This window comes from Sinocyclocheilus grahami, unplaced genomic scaffold (assembly GCF_001515645.1).
Source record: "Sinocyclocheilus grahami isolate Dianchi unplaced genomic scaffold, SAMN03320097.WGS_v1.1 scaffold256.1, whole genome shotgun sequence".
Lineage (NCBI taxonomy): Eukaryota > Metazoa > Chordata > Actinopteri > Cypriniformes > Cyprinidae > Sinocyclocheilus > Sinocyclocheilus grahami.
The window spans coordinates 507,925-531,687 of record NW_015505435.1 but is presented as its reverse complement, the minus strand read 5'-3'; the positions used below and the strand labels follow the sequence as shown (position 1 = coordinate 531,687).

Genomic DNA, 23,763 nt, shown 5'->3' with positions numbered 1-23,763 from the left:
CCCCCCCCCCCCCCCCAACCCCCTTACAGAACAAATTATGCTCATCAAGATGCTAGATGTAGGCTTACAACACAATGCTAATAACAAAAAATCTCACAGGGTCAGTGTGAGACTATAACTGCTGCATTAAGACTACATTTTAAATTTTATGAATTTATACTGTAGCTCATCCACATTAAAATCATTTTTTTGTCAATTTGATGTTGTAAATATAGCGTAATATTTAATGGAAAATAGATATTTGTTCTGGCACATATTAAAAGACATTTGCTAAAAATTTGCATTTAGCATTTTTTGTGGCAATGTACAATTTAAACTGAATCGAATGGGCCAGCAAAGTTTTTTTAAATTAATTAATTAATTTTTCTTGAACCCTGATGAAATTTTGAAATTGTTGCCTATTTTTTTTCCACATCAACAGATACAGTGGGGCAAAAAGTATTTAGTCAGCCACCAATTGTGCAAGTTCTCCCACTTAAAAAGGTCTGTAATTTTCATCATAGGTATACCTTAACTATGAGAGACAAAATGAGAAAAAAAAATCCAGAAAATCACTTTGTAGGATTTTTAAAGAATTTATTGGTAAATTCCTCGGTAAAATAAGTATTTGGTCACCTACAAACAAGCAAGCTTTCTGGCTCTCACAGACCTGTAACTTCTTCTTTAAGAGGCTCCTCTGTCCTCCACTGGTTACCTGTATTAATGGCATCTGTTTGAACTTGTTATCAGTATAAAAGACACCTGTCCACAACCTCAAACAGTCACACTCCAAACTCCACCATGGCCAAGACCAAAGAGCTGTCAAAGGACACCAGAAACAAAATTGTAGACTTGCACCAGGCTGGGAAGACTGAATCTGCAATAGGTTAGCAGCTTGGTGTGAAGAAATCAACTGTGGGAGCAATTATTTGAAAATGGAAGACATACAAGACCACTGATAATCTCCCTTGATCTGGGGCTCCACGCAAGATCTCACCCTGTGGGGTCAAAATGATCACAAGAACTGTGAGCAAAAATCCCAGAACCACACGGGGGGACCTAGTGAATGACCTGCAGAGAGCTGGGACCAAAGTAACAAAGGCTACATCAGTAACACACTGCGCTGCCAGGGACTCAAATCCTGCAGTGCCAGATGTGTCCCCCTGCTTAAGCCAGTACATGTCCAGGCCCGTCTGAAGTTTTCTAGAGAGCATTTGGATGATCCAGAAGAGGATTGGGAGAATGTCATATGGTCAGATGAAACCAAAATAGAACTTTTTGGTAAAAACTCAACTTGTCGTGTTTGGAGGAGAAAGAATGCTGAGTTGCATCCAAAGAACACCATACCTACTGTGAAGCATGGGGGTGGAAACATCATGCTTTGGGGCTGTTTTTCTGCAAAGGGACCAGGACGACTGATCTGTGTAAACGAAAGAATGAATGGGGCCATGTATCGTGAGATTTTGAGTGAAAACCTCCTTCCATCAGCAAGGGCATTGAAGATGAAACGTGGCTGGGTCTTTCAGCATGACAATGATCCCAAACACACCGCCCGGGCAACGAAGGAGTGGCTTCGTAAGAAGCATTTCAAGGTCCTGTAGTGGCCTAGCCAGTCTCCAGATCTCAACCCCATAGAACATCTTTGGAGGGAGTTGAAAATCCGTGTTGCCCAGTGACAGCCCCAAAACATTACTGCTCTTGAGGAATGGGCCAAAATACCAGCAACAGTGTGTGACAACCTTGTGAAGACTTACAGAAAACGTTTGACCTCTGTCATTGCCAACAAAGGGTATATAACAAAGTATTGAGATGAAATTTTGTTATTGACCAAATACTTATTTTCCACCATAATTTGCAAATAAATTCTTTAAAAATCCTACAATGTGATTTTCTGGATTTTTTTTTCTCATTTTGTTTCTCATAGTTGAGGTATACCTATGATGAAAATTACAGGCCTCTCTCATCTTTTTAAGTGGGAGAACTTGCACAATTGGTGGCTGACTAAATACTTTTTTCCCCCACTGTATGTATGTATGTCTGTGTGTGTGTGTGTGTGTGTGTGTGTGTTTTTTCTGATTTTTGCACACCAGTTAACAAATTACCTGTTAACATTGAGGTAACTTTACCAAGGTAAACTATGCTGTCCTTTCAAACAACTTTGTCAGCATATTGAATTAATGTCCCAAATTAGAATTATTTTTAACGAGCAACACTTATCTTATAAATTAACATTAAGTTAATTAATGTGAAATTTTGTTCAGGTGTTAGTTAATGTTGGCCAGTAACCTATTGAGAAAATAAAATCATGTTAGCTAGGTTAAACTAGTTTTAGAATTAGTTTGTTATAGTTTTTAATGGAATTTAAGTTTTACTGCATTTTTTGTATTTGTGTTTTAAAAGGAAACTGCAATGAAGCATCAAGAAAGACATGAGCATGCCAACCACCCTGGGACTGATGATTCAGGTAAGAGAACAAATAAGTTATGGTTTTGAGAGGTTTGTGTATTCTATGGGGTTTGCCTTTTAAAAGTGTGTCATTTCTACTTCTTGTTTTTCAGGGAACACATTTCTGTCACTAAGAAAGTGGATGGTGAGCAAAGGTGGTGGCCATGTTTTGGAGCAGTACCTGGGTTTTGCAGGCGGCTATGTATTTATTTCCCCATTATGTTTCTGTAGCCTAAAGATTCTTTGTTAGGATAAATTCAGAGAATACAACATAATACACTGCAAAATGTCCTAAGACAGGAGGAATTGTGAAGATGAACTGTTCCAGCATTGGAAGACTGTATTTTTAAGTGTTATACATGCAATGTTTTAAATAAAGAATTTGATATTTTGTAATTATTGTGTCTGTTTTAATTGAATGCCAGTAGTACATACAGTATTTAGGATAAAAATAAAATGAATTATATATAAAATCTATTAAAATAAATGAACTACAGTAGTATACAGATTAATTTGATTTTTTTTATAATTTACTGTAAAACAGAACAGTTTGCTACTGTAAATCAAATACAGTTTTCTACTGTAAATCTTAATTACAGTAACCTACTGGCAACAGTGTTGCCAGTAAGTTACTATAAAAACCCTTTGAAATATCTAACAGTGGCACCATGCAGCTAAAATGGCATTTGTCAGAGAACATCAGAAGTGGCTGGTCCACCATTGGTGCCCTGTTCTCTTCACGAATGAGACCAGGTTCACAATGTGCTCATGTGACAGATGTGAAAGAATCTGGAGATGCCGTGGGGAACGTTATATAGTTTGAACAGAAGCTCCTCCATTATGCTTGCCTGGCGTACACATCAAGCACATGTGTTTGAGCTTCCATATTTGATGTGTTCTATATATGTGCATTGTTCAATGTTTATGAGTTTGAGTTTGAGTTTTTTTTTTTATTGCCAGGTATGTTTACACATACGAGGAATTTGTTTTCATGACAGAAGCTCCACAGTGTAACAGAAGGCAAACTGAAGAGGATCCAGCAAGGGACCAGTGATGTCCTTAGCAAAAGTCTTTCAAAAGACTTCATGACCACAGACGTTAGAGCCACAGGTCTGTAGTCATTAAGTCCAGTAATTTTGGGTTTCTTTGGGACGGGGATGATGGTGGAGCGTTTGAAGCATGAAGGGACTTCGCACAGCTCCAGTGATCTGTTGAAGATCTGTGTGAAGATGGGGGCCAGCTGGTCAGCACAGGATTTCAGACAGGCTGGTGTAACACAGTCTGGGCCTGGTGCTTTTCTCCTTTTCTGCTTCCGGAAGACCTGGCGCACCTCGTCTTCGCTGATCTGAATTGCAGGTGTGGGGGAGAGGGGGGTTGCTGGAGGTGTGAATGGTTGTGTGGAGAGGTGTTCAGAGCGGGTGTGGGGTGTCTTTTCAAACCTGCAGTAGAACTCGTTCAGATCGTCTGCCAGGTGTTGATTCTCCACAGTGCTGGGGGATGGTGTCTTGTAGTTGGTGATTTCTTTTAGACTTTTCCACACTGATGCCGAGTCGCTGGAAGTGAACTGAGTCCTTATTTTTCCAGAATAATTCCTCTTTGGAATTATTCCAAAATTATTCAGAAATTATTCCTCTTTTTATCATGTGAATAAAAGCCTAAATTATTTCTGTTCATCATATAAAGCAAAGGGGAAGAAAAAAAAGCTTGATTCACATGGATTACTTTCACAATGTCTTTATATACTTTTTGAAGCTTGAACATTTTGCTTGTGTGGACTTTGAATGGATGGGGAAAAATTTAGATGAGAGAATATTAAATATCTTCATTTGTGGTCCTTTGATGACTAAGTCTTATAGCTTAGAACGACATAAGGTTGAGTAAATGACAGATTTTTCATTTTTAAAGTGAAGTGACGTGTGGCCAAGTATGGTGACCCATACTCGGAATTTGTGCTCTTCATTTAACCCATCCAAGTGCACACACACAGTAGTGAACACACACACCATGAACACACAACCAGAGCAGTGGGCAGCCATATTGCGGCACCCGGGTATCAGTTGGGAGTTCGGTGCCTTGCTGAAGGCTCTCACCTCAGTCGTGGTATTGAGGGTGGAGAGAGCGTTGATTATTCACTCCCCCCATCGACAATCCCTGCTGGTACTGAGACACGAACCCGCAACTTTCAGGTTACAAGTCTGACTCTCTAACCATTAGGCCACGACTGCCCCCTCATTTTTGGGTGAGCTAGATGACAATTTTTTTTTTTTATTAAAAGAAAAAATAAAAGAAAAATGAGCTAAATGGGGGGAAAAAAAGACACTATGCTATAGCTTCAATTTAAAAATATCCCATTTATGTGATCATTGGGTATTGCACACATCCCTTTTCCAACTCTTGGGCCTAGCTTGCTATTTTCAGAACCAGTATTTTCCCTGAAGAGCACAACAATGAGTCATTGAAACACATAATGCTTATTATCTCTGCTCTCACCTTACTAACAAACTCAAAACATCATAAGTATGACATCATCAAACAGAGACCAGACACTTGCTGTCACACAATGTCAATCTTTGAGACACTTAAACAGAGGAGGGGAATGTGGTTTGACAGCACACTTCCACACACAGGCGAGAAATGAGACAAAGACATACCCACATTAGGGGACTGAGGATGTAGCTTTTAATTTTTTGAACACAGATTGTCACACAAGCACACTATTGTTTATTTAGATATAAAACAAAAGGGAAAGCGTTAATTGCTGTGTCAATGCAGCTGTAAGTGCACTTTGTCTGCTTTTAGACAGGCCACAGTGCACCACATCCATAACAGCTCATACCAAGAGGTTCAAATAACTATGCTGTGAAGTGCTTCAGGAAGCCCAACCTCCACGTTCACCACAGCTCAAAAGCACTGACGTTCTCAGACCTCTGACCTCTTCCTGCTGACACCACCATTTATTAAAGGGGTCATATGATACTGCTAAGAAGAACATTATTTTGTGTATTTGGTGTAATGAAATGTGTTTATGCGGTTTAAGGTAAAAAAAAAACACATTATTTTCCACATACTGTACATTATTGTTTCTCCTCTATGCCCCGCCTTTCTGAAACGCATCAAAATTTACAAAGCTCATCAGTCTGAAAAGCGAGGTGTGCTCTGATTGGCCAGCTATCCAGTGTGTTGTGATTGGCTGAATACCTCAAGCGTGTGATGGAAATGTTACGCCCCTTACCATATTGTGTTTCCATGTGTCCCGGCGCGACGAGACAAAACCAATAAAACCCATTACAAACAAGGCATTTGTTGCATCCAGTGGGGACATAATTACTGATTATAATGACTTATACTGTGTTTTTACGCTTTGTGTAGCATATTGCGCCGCGTAAACATAAAACCATGTCTGCATTTGTGATCGGACAAATTACAAACAACAAGCACTACTCTACACTGCTCAAACGCGCGTTTGAATGATCAGTGGCAAATCCTTTAAATATAAAAAACGTTACCTACAGGCTGTGAGTCAGAAGCGCCAGACTGTCCTTGCAAAGTTGGAACTGCCCCACTTTATAGAAACATTATGTCTTCTTTTGGAAGGCCAAACAAAGTAGCTTTGCTTTCACAACGAAATACACAGCTGCTTGAGTGAGCGGAGCCCGGCGGATTCGACGACGGAGGCTTGCGGGAACCACATTTGGATTCCGCTTCGTCCACGGTGAAAGCCGATCCGGCGCTTGACAGCGTGAAGTTGATGTATTTCCTCAGTGACCAGCACGGATCAGCTCTAGGCATGATGAAGCGGATATCGTCCTCTTTTGGAAGGCCAAACAAAGTAGTTTCGCTTTCAAAACGAATCACACAGTGCCTTCGCGACATGACGGCAGCGGCAACAATACTACAGCGAGAATAAAAGTTACGCCTTCTTTCTTTGCGTGAACATTTGGGCGGCGTTATGCAAATCTTCCCACACAGTGACGTAGACATGTGGAGGCGTGTTTAAACGAGGTGTTTTAGGAGGGCGTGGACAAGTCTCAACTTTTATAAAGAATATCTCTTTGGATTTGAGACTTTAGTCTTTGCAACTTTACAGATCTTCTTTATGCACCAAGAGCTTGTGACACTCCAAAGAGAAAGGAAAAATTGAAATCTCATCATATGACCCCTTTAAGAGCTACAGTGCACTGAGGTTTTACCCTCTATGATGGTCTTTAAGAGGGCACTTTGTGAACTAGTGCTCTGATAGACTGTGATCAAGTTATCAGAAAGCTTTCCACCGTTCATAAAAAGCCAGTGATCAAGCAGGAGAATGTCAACTAAAGAAGAAGGGCTAAACATTTTGTGTGTTTTGTAGCTTTGTGTGAAAATACCTTTTACTAGTTTGTGTGTTTTTTCCTTTCTCCATACTTCCCATATTTTGGTGGGTTTTGAAGTGCACTATAACCGTTTAAGTGGGTCCTGGAATGGAAGTTTGGAAACACCTGATATAAGGTATCAATTATAGTCTGTAGTTCAAATGAGGTATGCACTAAAGTTCAGTAGTTAAGATTACAGAGGTTTGTTCAAATAAGTATGAGCAATATTAATAGTAAATACATTCTCAAAAAGAAAGGTTATTTTATTGGAATCTTTGGTTCCACGAATAACCTTTAACATCTATGTAAACTTTCCACTGCACTAAAGGTTCTTCAGCGGAAAAAGAAATTATTCTTTTAAGAACGGTTTACTGAAGGTTCTTTGGGAGAGAAAATAAAGCACACTGGGAAAGGTATATTCCTTATTTTTTATAATGAAATGTATATGTACATAAAAAACAAATATGCAGTAAAAACTGGGCAGAAAAGAACAGAATACTTTTCATAAAAATAAGACACAGCTGCAGTCTCAGCCCAAACTTATTTAATATTTATATGAATGAATTAGCAGAGCTGCTGGACGAATCTTAAAGTCCAGGACTGTAACTGTATGACACTGACGTAATATTTACTCTATGCAGATGACCAACTAATTTTAATGGTCTACAAAACAACCACCTTAAATCAATGCTTTTGTGAATGGGCTCTAGAAATCAATGTTTGGGGGAAAAAAAAGAAAAAGAAAAAAAGAGAAAGAAATCAGGATCAAAGACTAAATTACTTCAGCACACCTTATTAGAAAAACAAAAGCCTAGTCAAATATATCTTCTCTGTCACAGAACATTGAGAGGGCACAAAGTACAGAATCAGTGACCACCAACTGGCCACAGTAAGACACAAAAAAAAGAAGAGAGAGATGGCTACCGAAAGAGTGGATTTGCAATCACTGCAACCAGGGCGGGTCGAAACAGAGATGCACTTTCTCCACCACTGCTCAAAATACTCCTTTTTAAGAGATTCGCTCTACATAAAAATGAAATGTACAATTTTATTTGGTGAAGGGGCCACTTCCTCTTTAGTGTCACTGTATTTACACAGCTGCCACAATCTAAGAGATACTGAGTGAACACATCAAAGCTCCCAAGAATCTACACCCACTTTCTGCAATGCTTATATGCTAATAAAGCATATGAGGGGCACTAAACAGTAAACAGAAAGGACCATAAGGTTTTGCCACTGATTAATCTTTTAATACAAACAAAACAGGAAGTTCTCTCTCCCTATTATACTCAGACACACAAGTATGCTTGTGCCCTATCTCCTTCTCTCTCAAAAGTAGCATGACTAATGGAAGACCTTATGACCCAGCCACACGCAAATGCTAAAAAAAAACCCCAATAATAATAATAAAAAATACTGCAGTGTAATACTGGTATGTATGCTGGTATGTGTTTGCAGTACACAAACTGCAAGCACTGAGTTAGCTCTCCACACATATTCAAACAGCCCACAAATCTTAAAAATACTGATGAATGTGCACATGAAGCAGATTAAAGCTACAGTATAAACACAACAAAGACTGAGGGACCAAACGTGCAGCAAACACATTCAAAATGACGTGACTCATCATTCCTGTCAGAGACTAATGCAGCACTGAATCCAGGCAGTTTCCGGATAGTGATGCCATAACTATGGTCACTGTTTCACTGATTAATCTTATTTGGATGGAATGAAAAGTCCATAATCATGTATCCTTTGACTTCTTTACTAAAGAAATGTCACATGAAGTGTTTATTTGTAGAGTCAACATTTGTAAACATGAAGTGTAATCTTATAATTTTAGAAAAACTTGGTCAGTGCCATTTCTAAATGTTTTTAATGATCTTATCTGTTTTTAATTTTTCTATCTTATGCTTTTAAGTAACCAAGGCAACATGAAAAACATAAACATAAAACTTTATTATAATACTTTTTAATCTTAAAAGTATTTTTCAAAGACTTGTAGTCTTCTTATTTAAAAGTATGCCTAGATATATTGTTTTAACATTTAAAAGCCCTGCTTTTTTAAAAATGCTTTGCTTATATGTTGACGTTTTGTCCTATCCAGCCCTCAACAATGCTACAAACTGTAACATATAACAAATACACAAATACTTTTTTGGGTTACTGTATCAATGGACTGCCACTTTGTAACTTTTGTGTTCAGTTTAGAGAAAATGAAGAATGGTGAGGGCACAACATACACAATGCTGCAATCTTGCATCAGATACAATAAGGAAGAAGTGGGAAAAAGCCTGAAAAAGACAGACAGAGGTGGACGGGGGTGGGGAGGTCATTAAGCTGTATCAGAGCTGTATCAAAAGCTCTCAGCGAGAGATTGGATTTAGAGCCCCCCACCCTGGCACTAATCCCATTATGGCATCAGTTGGTCAACAAATTGTGATGTCATAATGTTCTTTATTATTACCAGAATCAATAATCAAGTATACAAGGTAGCCATTTAAAAAAATAGTAATTAATTAAATAAATAAATACATACATACATAGTCATTATAGCAGCTCAAACACAATCCCAACAATATAGCAGCAAGCAATTACCAGGGTCCAAGAAGTTAACATATATTTAGTTCATAATTTAAATGATAATCTTACAAGTTTATTAACCAATTAATTCTGTTCATCTTTTTACCAGTATTACTGGTACTTCTCATGCACATTAAAGATGTAAATTCAGTGCAGTTACGAGCAGCAATCAAATTAATAATGTATAAAATAATGTAGTATTAAATATCACTTTTTTAATGATATGCTGGAAAAAACACATGGGAATGTTGGATCTCTAGAGAATCGAGGGTACATACAATAATGGGCTACTACTAAAAAATACAAATAAAAATTTCCAGCACTTTGTGTATGAATCCATTATTATTATCCTGAGAAAAATAGATTTCCAGCATGTCTAAAACACATGCTTTCAGACACCGCCACCAAGCCATTAATGAATTAGTACCACAATTCAGCTAGAACTTTCACGCAAGTTTCACTCTTGTAAATGACTGTTATTTCACCATGTCAAGAGAAGGAAATCAAGCAAAAATATCAGTTATGTGATACTTCCTCTATTTCAGACACAGTGTGATGGTAAACCAGTGTAAAACCTACCCATGTTGTCATGTTGTGAAAATGAATTGCTTCTTTGAGAGAGAGAATATACTTGCATTAGTTTGTTTCTTTACCAGAGAGAAACAAAAGATCTCTGTACTAAAAAAGCTTGGGGGGTGTGCACACACACCCCAGCAAACACAGTGATGGGTTCAACGGAGTTTACAGAAAGACTTTTTGTCACACATTCACAATTAAAAAAAAAAAAAACATGAACCATAGGCTCTTTCTCGCACTCTATAGGCAAATGGGAAAACCACATGCAAACTTCCCTATCTGATTCTACGAAGCAGAAGCTGTTAAAAATACCACTCTGACAACACATTATCTTTGCATTATTTTGTTCTATGCATCTCTTCTGTCATTCTACATATCCCACCTTCTATCATTCAAACAGAAAAAAATGACCTGAGTCATAAAAATGCAAACACAACTAACACATACACATATACATATGCATATCTACACAAACTGTTACCAAGGAGTCCAGACTCATGGACAAGGGGACATCTGTCAGCATTAAATCTATTGCTTTCTACAGCATAGCATAATCATTTGAACTATATATGATAAATTTAGTAATTACTAATTAAACAATAAATAAATAGTTAACAATAGTTTTAAAGGGGTCATATGATGGTTTTTTAAAGATCATTATTTTGTGTATTTGGTGTAACAGAATGTGTTGACATGCTTTAATGTTCAAATAACGCATTATTTTTCAAATACTGTACATTATTGTAGGTCCTATATGCCCCGCCTCTCTCAAACGCTTTGTTTTCTACAAAGTCCCTCCTTCCGACAAGCGCAGTCTGCTCTGATTGGCCAGCTGACCCAGTGTATTGTGATTGGCCGAACACCGCAAGCACTCGTCGGAAATGTAACGCCCCTTACCATAATCGCGAGCTTCATCTTTCAAAATAAATGTAAAGACCGAAAGGGGAACAGAGTCGCGTGACAGACACAGTGATGAAGCTGGTATGTGTTTGCAGTACACAAGCCACGGTTAAGACAGCTGACTCCACTGTGATGTGACACTGTCTGTCTCTCTCTCTCTCTCTCTCTCGCACACACACACACACACACACACGATGCACAAAACTCCGCATTTGAACAGTCAATAGCAAATACTTAAACTAATAACAAAACATATTTACAGTAGCTGATTCAGAAGCGCCAGACTTGTCATAGCAAAGTCAGAATTGCCTCCTCTCCTAGGTTCACGAAACGGTCGTCCATAAAATGCATTGCTGTTCTGTTGTAAGTAATCTTAAATATTCCTAAATGCATCTACTTTCGGAAGGCCAAATAAAGTGCTTTTGCTTTCGCCTAGAAGCACACAGCGTCTCCCTGACATGGCTGCTTCAACACTAACTGCGGTTACTGAAACCACGCCTTCTTTCTTTGCGTGCACATTTGGGCCACATTATGCAAATATTTCCACATAGTGAGGTAGATATGTGGGGGCGTGTTAGAACGAGCCATTTTAGGGTGGCGTGGCAGAGTCTTAACTTTGATAAAGAATATCTCTTTGGTTTGGTTTTGAGACTTTAGTCTTTGCAACTTCAGGGATCTTATCTATACAAAATCAGCTTGTAACACTCCAAAGAGAAAGGAAAACTTGAAATTGCATCATATGACCCTTTTAAAAATTTGAAGTTTTAATGCTTTATACAGTCTACCGCAAGCTAGACAGATATTAGGCTGTGAACGCAGGGCGTTTATTTAACACATAACCTTTATGGGTTATGTGTTAATGCTTAGGGCCTTTATGGGGCCCCAAGCAGAATTTTATTTGGGGGCCCCTCTGTGCCGCCAATATGACTGGTTATTGTCAAAGATTAATTATTCAAACACTATAAATCTAACACCCCTATTATCAGTTTTGTTTGGTGTAGCTGTGTTGCTTACATCATACCATTGTCCGCATGGCATGTTTTTACCGTTCTGTGATTTTTAATTTTAACAGTTGCAAACTTACAAGAGTGGTCAGGTGTTAATTTGCACTTTAACATTCAAAGTCTTAAATTATTAAGTGGCATAGCCTACTTAATGTGGTGTGCTGAAAAGTAGCTAAATAAACCAGCAGACAATGCATTTACAGAACAATGTTATTTTAGCAACATAAATATTATTCGAAGTTGTACTTTTATTACAAGTCATACTTTTTTATAATAAATAGTAAACACAGCAGACAGCATCTGTACATATAAAACAACAACTCTTAATCTATATCTAGCTAATTGAGGCATAATGAATGATACTGGAATATAATTGCAAAGACCCAAAAGGTAGGCTAAGGTAAATAATGTTAAGCAGTTATCAGTTTATGAAACAGATGCTTATTTTTATTACAAAAATGTCTACCCAGGAAAGTTATTTTTGCTCAGAACACAAAAACTTTAATCTAAAACTAAATGTTATATTATAATATATTACGTTACCAATGTTCAATGGAAATAACGACCATAGTTAATAATGACCCCCCCCCCCCCAAAAAAAAAACCACGCAATCGCTTTTAACCCTTTGACACGCCACGCTCAGACAAAAGAAAAAAAGAAAGACGCGCTTAGTGCTTTTCATATTTCATAACTGTTCAGTGTTTTCAACCGAATAAAGTTTATTTTATGTTTCAGACATTTACATACACTTCAATTAAGTAAAAAAGACATTTAGTTTGTAAAAAAATACACTGATTTTTATGGGAAAGCGGCAATAATAATCCTTTCAATTAATGGACGACGTGTTTTATTCCTATCAAATACACATTGTGTAGGTTAGCCTACTATAATGTTCACTATGTTTTTCTCCCAGCTAACTGGCTTTCATGTAGGCTATTTCGGGAGAAACAGGTGAATTTACGTGATGTTAATCCAACAGATCCACATGGCAGCGTCCAGCGCATATGATCAACATGGTCATTATTGTGCCTGCATGACCTCGTCAGGGGGGGCGCAAGCATCAGTTAATTCAGAGACATTCCCTTGAGAATTTATGTATATGAGTTAACAAATCTTTAGCCATCCACTAGGGGGAAATCTGACTCCCTCTGGTGGCAACGGGGGCCCTAAGCAGCCACTTGGTTCGCTTAAAGGGATACTCCACCCCAAAATGAAAATTTTGTCATTAATCACTTACCCCCATGTCGTTCCAAACACGTAAAAGCTTCGTTCGTCTTCGGAATACAAAGATATTTTGGATGAAAACCGGGAGGCTTGTGACTGTCCGATTGACTGCCAAGTAAATTACACTGTCAAGGTCCAGAAAAGTATGAAAGACATTGTCAGAATAGTCCATCTGCCATCAATGGTTCAACCGTAATGTTATGAAGTGACGAGAATACTTTTTGTACGTGAAGAAAACAAAAATAACGACTTTATTCAACAATTCGTCTCCTCTGTGTCTCTCCGCATCACCGTAGCGCCATTTTGGAGAATATCCGCTGAAAGAAAGAAGCGTACGCTATTCTGTGTCAGCCGCGACACAAGGATACTTTTTCTACGTGTATTTACGCTTTGATTTGAACAAAAACAGCGCATCCGTGCAGCGCGGCTGACACAGAATAGCTTTTTAGGGGTTTGGAACGACATGGGGGTAAGTGATTCATGAAAAAAAAATTATTTTGAGGTGGAGTATCCCTTTAAGCCGTGGGCCGGCTCTGAATAAACGTAAACAGTTGGGTGAAAACCGGATGTGTTTCAGTATATTGGATCCGTGCAGTTAGTCTTAAAGGGACAGCAGTCTAATTTACCTGCTGCTGTCTGTCATTATTAATGTTAATCACTCACTGCACTTGACTGAATCACTTTTGGATCTTTAATAAGTTCATGTTTGACTGATACAGTGAAGACTGTGCAATGTTTTATTTATACACTTTATTCAATTTTTTTTCATATTTCTTACTACGTTAAATAAACCTAGCCTACTGTAGCTGAATAAATTAAGTTTATTTCATATTTATTTGTTCCATTGCATTTATAATTTGCTTATTTTTCTTATTTTTAATAACAAAAATAAATTAAATAAAATATATTGAAATATAGTCAGGATTATGGACCTGGTTTGTGTGTGTTTCCTCCCACATGTGCCCATATTTGGTTTTGTTCCTGTTCTCATTATGTCTAATTAGTCATTATGTTCACCTGAATTCCTCCCAATTATCTTATTATCCCATCTATTTAGTTCCAGTCTGTTGAGTCTGTGTTGGTCGGGGCTAAACGTCGAAGTGCTACGTGTGTCCTCCTGTGTTCACTGTTTGGGATGATTAAAGACTATTATTTGAGAATTCTCCTGCATCTCCGCATTCCTTGCTCCTCGTTCCAGTGCAGTAGCAGAAGTGTGACAGATATATCGTTATCGTGAAATAAAATTTCTCATACTGTGAAATAAGATTTTGGTCATATTGCCCACCCCTAATTTTGATTTGTTTCTAGTTTTCGCTAGAGTTTCTGGTTGGTTGTTAAGGGTTGCTAGGGCCTTCTGTATGGTATTAACCATGTGGTTACTAGGAATTAAGGTAACACTTTAGAATAGGGAACACTTATTCACTATTAACTATGACTTTTCCCTAAATAAATACCTAATTTGCTGCTTATTAATAGTTAGTAAGGTAGTTGTTAAGTTTAGGTATTGGGTAGGATTAGGGATGTAGAATAAGGTCATGTAGAATAAGGCATTAATATGTGCTTAATTAGTACTAATAAATGACTAATATTCTAGTAATATTCATGCTAATAAGCAACTAGTTAAGAGACCCTAAAATTAAGTGTTACCAGAATTAATTGGGTATTCTGGCCTGTTGTTTGGCTGTTCTGTCTAGTTTTTACTATGGTGTCTACTGGCCTACTTATAGATGTATCAGTACATTAAATTGCACATTAACACTGAAACGTTGTAATACACCTTGGCTATGAGTGCTTCTACTATGCAGTATTATACAAAATATTTGACAAGAATATGCTTCCCCTTTTTTTTTTTTTAGTTCTACAGTCAAAAATTCTGAAAAAGCACTAAAGGGTTGTTTTGTGCTGAGACATACCACCATCCCCACAGCTTACAATTAAACAGACACCACATCCTATGTAAGTGCTAGCACACATGCAAGACCAACTATAGCATTTAACCTCAAGCAAAAGGGAGGTAAAACATTAAAACACGTACAATTTAAATTTGAACTGCTGTAAATAATCAATAAAAATTATAATTTGACAGCTTTGGACAAAAAACACTGCACAAACAATTATTATTATTATTATTATTTTTCAATCAAATTAAGTCTAGGCAAAAGGTTACGGTGAATAATCTATTCCCAGAAGCAAAGATCAAAACCTGTTTGGGTCAGACAATAAATACTCTGTGCATAAAAAGTCTACACAACCTTGTTAAAATTGCAGCTTTTGGAGATGTAAAAATGAATTTAAATAAAATAATGTAAGATATTTTTCCACCTTTAATGCAATATTATTCCAACAAAATTCATGTAACAAACAAAGAGATTTTAATTGATGAATTTTCTGTTTCCATACATGTACACATCCTTTTATAATAGGGCATGGTTTGGAATTAACCAGTCACCTCGGGTCATCATTTAAGTGATGTCAATTAATCCTTAATTAAAATTAGCTGTTTCTATAGAATTTTATTGTCATCTTCTTGATTGCATATTATTACTGAAGCCATGGCCTGCAAAGAGCTTACATAGGATGTGCGGCTTAGATTGTGAAGAGGTACCAATTAGGAGAAGGGTACAAAAGTATTTTCAAAACTAGGGGTGCTCCAATCAGGGTTTTTGAGGCTGATCACCGATCACAGAAAGCAGTATCTGCCGATCCGAACACCGATACCGATCTTTTTAAAGCCTTCTTTTTATCATTTATAACCATTTATAGTGATACTCCAATCAGGATTTTTAGACATTTATTTAGGGCCTGAATTTTATTTTTGAAAATGGGGGGAATTCCCCTCTTAGGTGTCTCTTGTGAGAGGGGAAGCAGCTTTCACACAGGAGACCGCTCCTGATCCGTGGCTGTTTAACTCAAACACATAATTTATCCATTATTTTGATTTCAAATCCAAACATTGTCACTGAAAATGCTTTTTCAGCATTGCAATTATTTTCTTTTACACAGTACAGTAATACAATCATTCACAGACATGTTTAAACACAATGAATATAAGCAACACATTATTCAATGCTTTTACTTTTGCATTTACTTATAGATTTATATATTAAGTTGCTCAAGCAAGTGTCAAAACATTTAAACTGCTTTTCTTACGTTATCACACACTTACCATTGACAGAAATAGTCAGCTCTACTGCCTTTCCTTTTGCACTGAAATCTTTAGTACAAGCAATCCTGCCATTCATAAAGAACTTTATTTTTCTACTTCCACGAGTGCCATCTATTATTGCCTTGTTGATCTAAAAGTGATCTTTTCCTTTAAACCCAGCCAAAAAGCCATATGTGTTGATTGTGAAACACAGTAGACCTTAATAATATGCATTTATGGTGTAATTACTACATTTTCGTGTCAATTCTTGTTCATATTTACTGCAAACAATGCGCTGTTACTTTAATTCAGAGCTTGCAGCGCAGCAAACATAGACTCGGTGCGGAAACTTTTGCCTTGTCCAAATACCCACACTTGCGGTTTTGGCCACTTGAGAGCGCGTGTGTGCGACAGGAAGTAAGTGCGCAAGACTGTCCGAGGTCTTAAAAACGGCAAAGCGCAGTGCCCTTAACGCACACTAAATCCACACCGCTCCGGAGTGCTATCCGAGGCTTAGTGTGTCCCCTCATGCATCATGTTCTGGAAATAAATCGTGAGACTTTTTGCCGAGATCTCATGAGAGGTCACGGAAACCTTTCATTATTTTAATGTTAATATTAGTTGTTCTTTTAGCTTTAGTGTAACAGATAAATAACAATTTATATGTTTTAGACACTTTATGTTTAGATAATTTCTATTTTGCGGGAGTCCCGCAAATCATTTTATTCTCCCGCATCCCGCACACACACACGAGTCTCTTCCCGCCCCAGACATTTAGAAGTTGATTTTAAAATGCAAAGTATTTAAAATTAAAATTAAAATAAAGCTATGTAAACACTTGCATTTTTACAACACTATAAGTGTGTCCCATCAGGTAATGAAAAGTTCGACACACACTTGTGGTCTTCATCCTCACTTGAACACTTGGGCCAAATACAGGAAATACGTCATATAAGTGTTCAAGTGGTCAAGTGCAAAGACCGCAAGTGTGGGTATTTGGACAAGGCATATCTCTGCACTGCTGCAGATGATATCTTATCTGGTCCCGCTCCCGCCCACAAAAGCCCGCATAAAAGTAATATATATAGATTGTTTTAAGTACATTGAAGAAATTGACATGAAATGGTTTTGTAACATCTCCTAAGCTCCACAACATCCCAGCATAAACATAAACTACTACCGATAAAATATTTGTTATTTAGACTAAGCATCAAGATTCACAACCACTGTTATTTTTTACGGAAAGCAAGCATGGGCTGCTGCGTGCATGGTTTGGCATGGCAGAATGCAAGCAGCACACTTCCTTTATTATCATAAAAAGCTGACATCTCAGTTAATCGTGATCTCATAAAGCTCTGTTATAACACTAAATAGATGCACAATTAATCTTTCAGAGTGTCTAAAATGAGAGGATTCGTGAGCACGCAATTTCAGCACTGTGGTGAGTAGATTCTAACTTGATCACCTCTGATTGGCCATTGCGTTCCAGAAATCAACAGCTGAGTCTGTGATTGGCTACATTATAAATGGAAACTAGGCTATGTCTAGCTTGCGCGTTAAATTATTTTAATGTTAATATTAGTTGTTCTTTTAGCTTTAGTGTAACAGATAAATAACAATTTATATGTTTTAGACACTTTATGTTTAGATAATTTCTATTTTGCGGGAGTCCCGCAAATCATTTTATTCTCCCGCATCCCGCACACACACACGAGTCTCTTCCCGCCCGCACCCGCACTCGCACATCAAGAGTTGTCCCGCGCCGCACCCTGTTGCGTTGGATCCCGCGGGAGTGCAGGTCTCTAGAACACACTGCCGGACTGCAACCGTGCGCATGCTTTATTAATCTGTTAACATGAGCTTGGAAAAAAATACGCACCACATATGCGCTGCAATATGCCATTTGCGTATTTTGAGAGAGAAAAAGAGCGCGCGCGTGGTGATTCACTCACACTGTTTGTGAAATTACGTCTCACACAAGGTTTTCAAATTACTTTATAAGTTATTTAATGAAGAAATATGAAGGTGAGTACCTCACCTTCAGCATTATAATTGTTTCACCCACGCCGGGCAGAGACTGAGATGTGCAGCTGCATGTCGTGCCAAACCTTTCATGGCAGCATCATCAGCTTGAGATCGTTTTTTGGAGATCGGACTTTTTAGAGACCGCCGATCAGTCATCCCAACGTGATTATCGGCCGATAGTGATCGGTAGCCGATCAATCGGAGCCCCCCTATCCAAAACCTTTGATGTGCTATGGAATACCATAAAGGCCATCAACAACAAGTGGAGACAATGGAACATTCTAATGACATTCCAAAGAACAGGGCACCTGTCAAAAACATCTAAGCCCACCTACATTTTGCCAAACCATGTGGAAAAATGTTATGGACAATATTTAGCCAAAATACCTACTTTACCTTTTACTCAACAGTCTCAGGAGGATGTAAAGCTGTGCTCACAGGCTGCTGAGGTAAGGGAGGTTAGGGGCTCAGACATCTCTGACAGCACCCTCTTACATTTACATTTACATTTAGATTTACATTTAGTCATTTAGCAGATGCTTTTATCCAAAGCGACTTACAAATGAGGACAATAAAAGCAGTTAAAACTAACAAAAGAGCAACAATATATAAGTGCAAATGACAAGTCTCTGTGAGCCTAACGCAGTACACGTAGCAAGGTGTGTATATATACTGTATATATATATATATATATATATATATATATATATATATATATATATTATACACACACACACACACACACATAGTAGGATGATTGGAAAGGATGCGTTTAGAGACTTCTGCCTCAGAGAGTTGAGAGAAGGATGAAAATGAGTGTATGTTTGCTGGTAAGATGTGTTTGACAGTTTGTGGTGTGGCAAATTGTGTACTGAGGTTTGTAATTTTATTAATGAAGAATGTGGCAAAGTCGTCAGCTGTTAGAGTTGATGAAGGAGGGGGAGGAGGAGGAAAAAGGAGGGAGGAAAATGTTTTTAAAGAGCATGCGAGAGTTAGGCGAATTGTTAATTTTGTTGTGATAGTATGTCCTTTTAGCAGTGGAGGCATTAGCAGAGAATGAAGAGAGAAGTGATCGATATACATTAAGGTCAGTCGGATTTTGTGATTTGCGCCATACTCTTTCTGCAGCTCTGAGCTTAGAACGATACTCACAGAGAACATCAGATAGCCAAGGGGCAGAAGAGGTGGTACGAGCTGGCCTGGAAGACAAGGGGCAGACGGTGTCTAAACAAGACGTAAGAGTGGAGCAGAAAGTATCAGTAGCACGGTTAACATCAAGAGATGATAACTGTTCAGGGGAAGGAAGCAAAGATGAAACCATAGCAGATAGCCGGGAGGGTGAGAGGTTACGTCGAAAAGTGACGTGTAGGGGTATGTGTTGTGTCAGGAACCATGTTGAGGTTAAGAGTGAGGAGGAAGTGATCCGAGGTTGCTCTGTAGGATGTGGGATTTCTTATTATCAAAAAACTCGTAAGCCAAGGCACTTGAAAATGTAGTGAAAAAATAAATAGCCTTTATTCACACCCTGTCGGCACCCTGATGAAGGCATGTTAGATGCAATGTGTCGGTGCACTTGTGAGTTATTTTTAATTTAAAGCCATGTGAATAAAGGCTTTTTATTCTTTCACTACATTTTCGAGTGCCTTGGCTTAAAGTCTTTGTATTCTGGTCTGACAGAGTGCACACACACACTTACCTGCTGTCTCTGCAGTCTATTATATCTCAGCCGGCTTCATGATGGGATGAAGAGGATGCTGCATCTGACAAAAAGACACAGAGAGCATTCAGATGAGAATATCTGAGATGAAGTGAGGCAGACCTGAAACTGAGTGTCCCTATATCAGCTGAGACAGCAACTCATGGAGCTAACAGTTCATAGTACAGGATCACCCCCAGGTTATTCTGGATAATTTGACTGCATTAATGTTTGCCATCAAACAAGAGTTTAGTGACACACTCACCACCCACTTCATTAGGTACACTTGTCCAACTGCTCATTAATGCAAATATCTAAATGCATCGAAAGCCAATCGAAATGCATTTAGGCATGTAGACATGGTCAAAACAGTCTGCTGAAGTGCAAACTGAGCATGGGAAGAAAGGTGATTTAAGTGACTTTAAATGTGGCAGGATTGTTGAAAATTTTGTTTGTCTTTGCTTAAAACTAAAATATTTGCCAATGGTGTAAGAAAATTAATCTTAATTCAAAAGAAAAACAATGTATTTTTTATTGTTCATATAGGTTGTAATAAGTCTTAATGCATCCATTTAAAATGCTCAATTATAGAGATTTCACATATAGTAGTATAACCCTTCCTCATGAAAAAAAACCCCCACCCCTTTTCATAGGAAGAATCATTAAGGTTACTGTAAACCGGTACAGGGTGATGGGACAAATCAGTTATTGCTGGCTGACTGTAAAACTCACTTTAAAGGAAATGTTTTACACATGCCTGAAAACACTTGAACATTCTCTGAATTCTGTTTTACATTCATAAAGTGTTTTACTAGGAATTGCAGTAGTAGTTTTTTGGGCATGTGCCCTTGCAATGCCATGTTTTTTAAAACTATAGTATTATTTGATGTACTTTGAATGCTTCAAAGAACCATGCTTCTTTGTTATTGTCATTCTTTGAAATACCATGACAAAATAAGAATTAGAATCAGAAGAGCTTTATTACCAAGTATGTTTACACACACAAGGAATTTGACTTGACGACAGGAGATTCCAGTGTAGAAGAAAGTACAGACATAGTGCAGACATACATAGGAATAACACAGTAGGGATGGAATATAACACTAATGTAAAAAAAAAAAAAACAGAACTTAAATAATGTACTATATACAGAAATAGAAGTATAGATAAAAAATGTAATTGTTTAGATAAATGTACAGATAAGATATAAGTGTGCAGATATGTTATTTACAAAGTGTGCAGTTTACAAGTGTACAAATGTTGGATTCTGTGTATAAATGTGTCAATTTTGATGGATGATGTATAATTATGAAAGTTTAATTGTTCAGGCTGAATATAGCCTACGGGAAAAAAACTGTTCTTGTGCCTGGCTGATCTGGTGGTCAGTACTCTGTCGTGCCGATCAGAAGGCAACAGTTTGAAGAGAGAGTGGGGTGGGTGTGAGGGGTCCAAGGTGATTTTCTTAGCCCTTTTCCTTACTCTGGAAATGTAAAAATCTTGGAGGCTGGGCAGAGGGGCACTGATAATCCTCTCAGCAGTCCTGACTGTCCGTTGTAGTCTCTTGATGTCTGATTTTGTAGCTGAACCAAACCAGACAGTTTGGATGAACACAGGACAGACTCAATGATAGCAGAGTAGAACAGTTTCAGCAGCTCCTGTGGCAGGTTGAAGTGCAGGGGTCCTTTAAAGTGCAGTTATTCGTGTACAGGGAGAAGAGCAGTGGGGAGAGTACACAACCCTGAGGGGCGCCAGTGCTGATGGTGATAGTCCTGGATGTGAGTTTGCCCAGCCTCACTAACTGCTGCCTGTCTGTCAGGAAGCTGGTGGTCCACTGACAGATGGAGGTGGGCATGGAGAGCTGTGTGAGTTTGTCTGAGAGAAGGTCAGGAATGATGGTATTGAAGGCCGACCTGAAGTCTACAAACAGGATCCCTGCATAATTCCCAGGTCTGTTGAGGTGTTACAGGATGTAATGCAGTTCCATGTTGACTGCATCATTCACAGACCTGTTTGCACTGTAGGCAAACCGGAGAGGATCCAGCAAGGGTCCAGTGATGTCCTTCAGGTAGGCCAGGACCAGTCTCTCAAGTGACTTCATGACCACAGGCATGAGAGTGACAGGTCTGTAGTCGTTAAGTCTACGTTTTTGGGGACCGGAATGATGGTGGAGCGTTTGAAGCAGCAGGGAACTTCACACAGCTCCAGAGATCTGTTGAAGATCTGTGTGAAGACGGGGGCCAGTTGGTCAGCACATTTTTTTTACACAGGCAGGTGAAACACCATCTGGGCCTGAAGTTTTCCTAGATTTCTGCTTCCTGAAGACCCGGTTCACATCCTCTACACAGACCTTAAGCGCAGGTTGAATGGTGGGGGAGGGAGTGAGGGGGGTCCTCAGACCAGTCCATACTGACGCCAGATCGGTGGCTGAAAGCTCTTTTCTCAGCTTTTCAGAGTAGGTTTTTAACCACACTGATCTCCTTTGTTAGTATGTTCCTGGCTTGTTTATACAAGATTTTATCCCCACTTCTGTAAGCATCCTCTTTGGCATGACGAAGCTGTTTGAGTTTCCCAGTAAACCACGGTTTAACATTATTAAATGTCCTGGCAGGAATGCACATATCTTCACAGAAACTGATATATGAAGTTACAGTCTCTGTGAGCTCGTCCAGATCGTTGGCTGCAGCTTCAAAAACACTTAAATCAGTGAGGTCGAAACAGGCTTGTAAATCCCACTCTGCTTCATTAATCCATCTTTTAACAGTCCGTAAAACAGATTTAGCTGATTTCAGTTTCTGCCTGTAGGTCGGTATAAGATGAACCAAACAGTGATCAGAGAGCCCCAAAGCTGCTCGTAGGACAGAGTGATATGCATCCTTTATTGCTGTGTAACAGTGATCCAATATATTAGGGCCTTTCGCACCGCAGGAACCTTTTCATAGTACAAGAACTAATTGTGGAACTACCCACTTTTCGGCGTGTTCGCACCGCCGGAACTGGGAGCGATTTTAGTACCGGACTGCCTTTTTCGAGAACCAAATTAGCTCCTACTCCGGAGCAGGGTCTAACCAGCACAACTGGTACTAATCGTGACGCAAGTAGACATTGATTGGCCAAACGCGTACGAAAACGCCCTCACCCGCCATGATTTAAAACGCTGTGTAAACATACTGTAAACATTGTGTCAACTTATTTCTCAAGTATGGAGAACAGCGATAGATGGACGGACGCTGAGGTGCAGGCACTTGTAGCAAATGAAGTACTGCCAGTTGTCGTTGGAGATTCTTAGCCCTCCTTCCCGTTCTTTCAATCGCTTTACGTATACGTCGACATTCCATGTCCTTTATTGTGAAACCCGCGAGACACAACAAAAACACAGCTCCGATCACAGCGTCCTCCATCCTCCTGTTGTTAACGTTGCTTTTCTTTGTTTCTGTTGTTGAACGCCGCGCACAAATGACGTCACTGTCGACCGGTTCCTAGTACACACTGTCGGTGTGAATGCAACCCTTTAAATGGTACTGGGAAATAGTTCGCGCAAAATCGTCCCAGTACTTTAATACTTTACATTTAGTTCTGGAACTAAAGCGGTGTGAAAGGCCCTAAAAAGACCTTTAAGAACTGGACTGACACAAGCATCAGAGAGCTGCAAAGTTACTTTGAGCTTACGAACTGGGACTTGTTTTTAAGTGATAGTTTAGACTAGGGCTGCACAATAAATCGCATGCGATATTTAATGCGCATTTTATCAGTAAAGCCGGTTCTGTAATCAGCGGTAAATCTCCATCACGTGCGGGCTTTCACATGGAGCAGCATTAACTACACAGAGCCATTGTTCA

General features: G+C 38.7%; 1 protein-coding gene across 2 annotated transcripts in view; it reads right to left on the bottom strand.

The window, feature by feature from the left end:
• LOC107598784 (phosphatidylinositol 4,5-bisphosphate 3-kinase catalytic subunit beta isoform-like) overlaps nucleotides 1-23,763 on the bottom strand; it is a 126,218-nt gene that overhangs the window by 68,560 nt on the left and 33,895 nt on the right. For both annotated transcript variants that reach the window (XM_016290214.1, XM_016290215.1), the window contains exon 2: nucleotides 19,928-19,991. The gene's annotated coding sequence lies outside the window, so the exon portion shown is untranslated. The remainder of the gene's footprint in view (nucleotides 1-19,927; nucleotides 19,992-23,763) is intronic.